Genomic DNA, 7,436 nt, shown 5'->3' on the forward strand with positions numbered 1-7,436 from the left:
TGATTTATTTTATCCACCCGCAAATAATCAGAATGCATTTTTTATTACCCGACCCGCGGATTATCCGCAGCGCCCGTGGATATAGGAAAAGCGGTTTGCAGCGTAACTCTTACTGAAAATGTTAATTCATTCTCTGCCAGCAGGAGGTGCTTTAAAGCGGGAGAAACAGGTGTCCCCGGTAACAGCTATACACACAGCAGCGCTGAGCTCACAAACACTGCTTTATCAGGCATATAACATGCTAGATTAAATGAAAATGACATCGAAAATTTTGTAAAGATAGTCTTCCTTAAGAAATACAGTGATATAAAAACACCGCGCCTCGTTTTGATTTTTAAACGTACAGTACGTGCTCATGTTTATTCAACGAAGCCTTTTGGAAAATCGGTCAGTTTTGATATTGTGGCGAGCCCACAAATAAATAAATATATGGGAAACACATCCCACAGCACAACCACCTGAGCCCAACTTCAGTCTACTCATCACCTTAACTTTAACTGCGTTTGTAGCCAGCGCCATAGCCAGACTGATAAACAAAAGAGCAATGCCGTACCAGGTGAGCTACGAAGCAAGTTTACTACATCAAAAAAGCCAGACATATGGAGCTGGTTATGTGATGCAAACATCAAAATGTATCAGCATACAAAGCATGCACTATGATAACTGTGTTTTAAGGTCATAACATAGTATTGCGCAAGTAAACACACAAAAATACATCTTTATTAAATCAATAATCTGCCCCTATAGTCACAATTTAGATCACAGAGCAAAAGGGAAAGTTGTTGCCATTTGACTGCATCTAAGTATTAATTTCAGCTGGAAACTGCAGTGAATTGTTTGTACTTTTTTGGAATAGAGCCGTTATAAAAAGACTTGTTTCTTAAAGATTTGTGACTATTTGTGATTTGTGAGCTATAAAACCTGAGTTAGGCTTACAGTGATGTTAAGGACAATGCACATCTCATAGCTGTCAAATGTCCCATCATGCTTCCATTTCCTTTTTGCTCTGCGCTCTAATGAAGAATCCAATTAAAGAAGATAGTGAAGCGTGCCACAAGCCAATGAATGTGATCACATTCAAATCACATCCAAAGCAAACCTCACAGAGGAGTGATTCTCTTTTAGAAGTTAAAAATGTTAAAACAAACTTTCAGTATAATATGCAATTGCTATGAAACTATGCAGTGTGGGGGCAAGGGAAACTGTGTGGCCCTACCAGAGGAAACCTAGATTCCTCTAGCAAGCAAATTTTCTTACAAAAGCCAAGCCACAAGCCAGACACTACTATAGTCTAATGGGGTCAGAAGGGTTCTCAGAATGGTATCTTTCTGCATAGTTTGGTCTATGAACCACAACATTCACATGGCATACCTGTATTGTAGCACAAATGATGTTAAAAGCTTGCCCTTGGTTAATAAAATAAAAACTTGACCTCGCACCTGTCCAGATTTTACATAAGCGGTTTACTCTGACAGTCATCCCCAGCATACCAGACTGACAGATGTAAGCAATGGAGGTGCATTTCAACTGAGGCCCGCTGTGCTTCTAATAAGAACACAAACGCAATTCCCCACAATGATAACAGCAAAGGGCATGTCCGTAACAGAAAATATGGTGCTAAACAAACAAATCCAATCAAATTAGCAGTGAGAGACCTCAAATCACCTGCTGTGAGCAATGTTCCCATTATTATACACAATCTGAAGGTCTCTATGAGAGTTTTGTGCATATTACAGAGATAGTTCACCCAAAAATGACAATTCCGTTGTAATTTACTCACCCTCATGTTGTTACAAACCTGTATGACTTGTACAGTATGATGTGTTCGGTAGGTTTTTTTGTCCATACAGTGCAAGTCAATGGACACTAAAACTCTCTGGTTACCAACATTCTTGATTGCGTACATTGCTGTGGTGCCATCAGACAATCAGAGTTTTTAGCCATATGGCATTACTAGCTCAGTTCCTAGACGATAGTAATTTATGTTGCTTTGCAAATCTCTAATTCAGAGAAGACAAAGCGAAACTTATATTCTTTATGAAAAAAAGGAATTGCATTATACACTGAATTACTCTGACTTCAAAATAATAGTGTTCGTTCGCTTGCACCACTAGAGAGAAAACCCCAGCCTTTTCAATTCACATAAATAATGTCAGAGGTTATAAAAAATGACGAAGTAACTAGATGAAAATATAGTCTTTGGGTATATTGAACTGGGTCACTAAGCAAGCTCCATTACACAGTGCTCTTTAGGCAGTGTAGCGAGGTCTGCAGATGTCTTGCACACTTGCTGCACTATATGGATGATGATATGTTGGGATAAGGGATTACATGTGCTAAAAAGTGCATGTATTAACTCAGAGTCTGGCTCTCAAGCCACATTTACATTTAACACAGACTTGCCTTTAAAAATTATAATTTCCTGATTTAGTCTGTGATCTAGTTGTGTATTTTAATCAAAAAGTAAATCCAGTGATTGAATGAACTATAATCTAACTTAAAGCGCAAAGCAAACAAAAATAACGACTTTATACCACATTTTCGTCTCTACTGTGTCACTTGTGGACGCACGTTCACGACAGTACCATATACGTGAGCGCCGGCGCTGACCCAGATGTCACTGATGTCACACTGACTACTTTGTCGATCATCTTGGTACTTTTCTGGACCTTGAACGTGGTAGTTACCTTGCTGTCTATGGGAGGGTCAGAGAGCCCTCAGATTTCATCAAAAATATCTTAAATTTTGTTCCGAAGATGAACAAAGGTCTTACGGGTTTGGAACAACACGAGGGTGAGTAATTAATGTCAGAATTTTCATTTTTGGGTGAACTAACCCTTTAACATTAACACAAGGCACTGTATGTCTGCCAACATCTGTTGCTATTTTCTGGGAAAATCTTATTTTTTAATAACCAACAAAAACACAAACCTGAGACCATAACTATCTTTATCTGACAGTTCAGATGGTTATGGTTTGCGATGTGTAGCATTTAAAATCATTTAAAATGAGCAAACGGAAATACATAGTTGTCAACAGCAAAGCTCCTATGATGTATTTTAGGAAATATTAAATGAATTGTATACTAGCACAAAACGGCAAAAATAGCAACGAGAATCAAATGTATATGTGACAAAATGTGATGTGTCAACATTTTATACTAAATATTGAAACCATAAGAGCCCAGGCGGCACTGAAGACTTGGAGTAATGGCTGCTGAAAATTCAGCACTGCCAAATGCCAACACATAAATAAATTACAATTTAAAATATATTACAATATATTAACATAATTTTAAAATGTAAAAACATTTCACAATATTACACTACTAGTTACAGCATACCAAACTAAAAACTCAAAGCTAAAAAGAGTTAGCTGGACAAAAAAATTATGATGTGACATGAAATGAGCAGCCAATGAAGCCATAACCCAAAGCAATGGCATTTCTGATGGAAAGGGTGTAAAAGCATCAAGGGCACCGGTGACATTTAGAATTAGGAAAGCACTAGGGGAGGATGCTTAACCAGCCATTGGCTGAGGTGTTCTGGTGTTGAAATGCCAGCAGCGTATTTTTTTCTCTCTTTTCCTCTATGCTCCTCACTTTGAGCCAAAGCAGCTGTGACAGCCGTTTTTCTGTTTTTTTACGGCTTTGCACCACTCAGTAAGCAGAAAATACCAGATGCTTAGAACACCCAAGGGTGGATTTGACTCATATGTTAATCCCAAAGGTGATTGAACCTTACCTGGAACAGTTGAAAAATTGTCCTTGCCCTCTTCTTTCATTTTAAATTCTAATTAAATTCCAACATGAATCAACGAATGACAGCATATTTAATATGTTGTCATATTTACAACTTCTTCTGCAATTGCCATTACAACCAGTGCAAAGGAAAAGTTAAAGTAATATTTATTGTTCTGATCAAACAACAGAACATTTTCCCGGCACATTCAAAATCTTCTGCTTCTATGTGCAACAAATTGAAAATGTATTGTTATATTTCAAAAAGGTATTCATACCTGATTTCTGGAAGCGCAACACAGAACAGCAATTCCTATTTAATTTCAAATGTTTAAAGACTAAGCTCAAAGTCTGAAAAGATGGAGTTGCTCTTTGACTGAAGGGTAAAAAGAGCGAAAAGAAAGAAAACTCCTCACTGTCTTTCTCTATTCCTTCCCATGAGTAAGCTAGTCTGTGTTGAGGCATCACGAACCCTCATTCCTTCTGTTCTATGCCAAGTCTATAAATACCATGGCCCTTGTGGAGGCCTTGCATCAGCATTTGCCCTTGAGCTCCTCTATCCAAGCATACATCAGAGAAGGTTTCCAGCTGTGGGGTGTATTGGATAGATTACTGCCTAGGACCCTCTATAACAAGGATTGGCCAACACTCGGTCCATGCCAAATCCCAGCTACACAAAGTTCTCCTCTGAGTATACTGCTTAAGGCATGCTATTAACCAATCCCTTGTTCCTTATACTCCCTTTTAAGTGTCAACTTTCACCTCTTTTCTACTTTTCTCTATACGCACAAGTGAACATGAAACATTAAACATATTACCATAACAGCTCCCACTGTTTTGTATCTTCTCTCATAGAAAATGCAATAAGATAGGTGCACATTCTTTCTATACTTCTTTATTACGCCAAAGCCATGTCTTCTTGTTGCCAATCCATCTTTAATGCCATGTGAACCCTCCGTTGAAGGTACACTTCAACTGAGTTTACACTTTCTCATCCATTTTACATCCTCGCTTCAATCTACAGTATGTCTATTATGCCTGAACCCTTCTAATTCTCAATCCCACATGCAAAATCTAACCTGTTCCTTTACATGTGTTGAACATCACAATTAGACAGGGTAGATAAACAACAAACCCGCAAAACCCTCCATTTACATAACAGTGTCAATTTCAGTATTCATATCATTTCAGTATACTGATATTAAAATTGCTAATTTTAGGGTAGCTAACTAGCTAACTACAGCTAAGCAAATCAAATTCTAAAAAGCAATATGTGCACACACATACACATATATATACATATATGAGTGATGAAAAATGGGTTGACAAAGAATGGGGAAAAAAACAACCATTAGCTGTGAACGCATCTGTCTAGAATGCACTTTTCACAAAATAAAATAAGAAAAGATCGAGCAGCACCTTTTTTAATGCTCTGTCACATCAGGTCAATCAAGTGCTTACTTATGGCATAAGGAGAAGAGAGAATCTAATAGACATCTCCCTCCATTCTGACACTTTTATGAGCTGTTATAGTTTATTCAAATTGTCCTATTTACAGCTGTGTAAAGAGTGAAATTAAAACTATAACTCAAGGGCAGAATGTCATACGGATGATATTACTAGATGTTGGCCTACACGTGCAACAGCAAAGATCCTCTGATGTATGTTTTGTATTTACGTCTAAAACTTAGAAAATATTAAATTACTTGTATACTACTACAAAACTGCAAAAACAGCAAAGTGTGTATACGTGACAAGATGTGTCTAATGTTCCACTATATTTTATTCTAAATGTTTAAAAGGTAACCATGAGCCCATTTGTGACCCTGGACCACAAAACCAGTCTTAAGTCGCTTGGGTATATTTTTAGCAATAGCCAAAAAAAAAATGTATTGTTATATTTCAAAAAGGTATTCATACCTGATTTCTGGAAGCGCAACACAGAACAGCAATTCCTATTTAATTTCAAATGTTTAAAGACTAAGCTCAAAGTCTGAAAAGATGGAGTTGCTCTTTGACTGAAGGGTAAAAAGAGCGAAAAGAAAGAAAACTCCTCACTGTCTTTCTCTATTCCTTCCCATGAGTAAGCTAGTCTGTGTTGAGGCATCACGAACCCTCATTCCTTCTGTTCTATGCCAAGTCTATAAATACCATGGCCCTTGTGGATGCCTTGCATCAGCATTTGCCCTTGAGCTCCTCTATCCAAGCATACATCAGAGAAGGTTTCCAGCTGTGGGGTGTATTGGATAGATTACTGCCTAGGACCCTCTATAACAAGGATTGGCCAACACTCGGTCCATGCCAAATCCCAGCTACACAAAGTTCTCCTCTGAGTATACTGCTTAAGGCATGCTATTAACCAATCCCTTGTTCCTTATACTCCCTTTTAAGTGTCAACTTTCACCTCTTTTCTACTTTTCTCTATACGCACAAGTGAACATGAAACATTAAACATATTACCATAACAGCTCCCACTGTTTTGTATCTTCTCTCATAGAAAATGCAATAAGATAGGTGCACATTCTTTCTATACTTCTTTATTACGCCAAAGCCATGTCTTCTTGTTGCCAATCCATCTTTAATGCCATGTGAACCCTCCGTTGAAGGTACACTTCAACTGAGTTTACACTTTCTCATCCATTTTACATCCTCGCTTCAATCTACAGTATGTCTATTATGCCTGAACCCTTCTAATTCTCAATCCCACATGCAAAATCTAACCTGTTCCTTTACATGTGTTGAACATCACAATTAGACAGGGTAGATAAACAACAAACCCGCAAAACCCTCCATTTACATAACAGTGTCAATTTCAGTATTCATATCATTTCAGTATACTGATATTAAAATTGCTAATTTTAGGGTAGCTAACTAGCTAACTACAGCTAAGCAAATCAAATTCTAAAAAGCAATATGTGCACACACATACACATATATATACATATATGAGTGATGAAAAATGGGTTGACAAAGAATGGGGAAAAAAACAACCATTAGCTGTGAATGCATCTGTCTAGAATGCACTTTTCACAAAATAAAATAAGAAAAGATCGAGCAGCACCTTTTTTAATGCTCTGTCACATCAGGTCAATCAAGTGCTTACTTATGGCATAAGGAGAAGAGAGAATCTAATAGACATCTCCCTCCATTCTGACACTTTTATGAGCTGTTATAGTTTATTCAAATTTACAGCTGTGTAAAGAGTGAAATTAAAACTATAACTCAAGGGCAGAATGTCATACGGATGATATTACTAGATGTTGGCCTACACGTGCAACAGCAAAGCTCCTCTGATGTATGTTTTGTATTTACGTCTAAAACTTAGAAAATATTAAATTACTTGTATACTACTACAAAACTGCAAAAACAGCAAAGTGTGTATACGTGACAAGATGTGTCTAATGTTCCACTATATTTTATTCTAAATGTTTAAAAGGTAACCATGAGCCCATTTGTGACCCTGGACCACAAAACCAGTCTTAAGTCGCTTGGGTTGTGTAACTCTTTCATTTCAATACGTTTTAAAATGTAATTTCACGAGGTCACACTTTCTTATAATTAAATAAAAGGTTATGCGTATTTGGCGTGCTGTCCAGAGAGAGGGCTCCGAGCCCGGCAAGACTCCCGAGCCCGGGGCACCCCCCGTCCGGGAAGAGGGGTCCGAGCTCGGTGTCCAGCCCGGCCCAAAAGCGCTCCC

This window comes from Sinocyclocheilus rhinocerous, unplaced genomic scaffold, assembly GCF_001515625.1.
Source record: "Sinocyclocheilus rhinocerous isolate Xijiao unplaced genomic scaffold, SAMN03320098_v1.1 scaffold1829, whole genome shotgun sequence".
NCBI lineage: Eukaryota > Metazoa > Chordata > Actinopteri > Cypriniformes > Cyprinidae > Sinocyclocheilus > Sinocyclocheilus rhinocerous.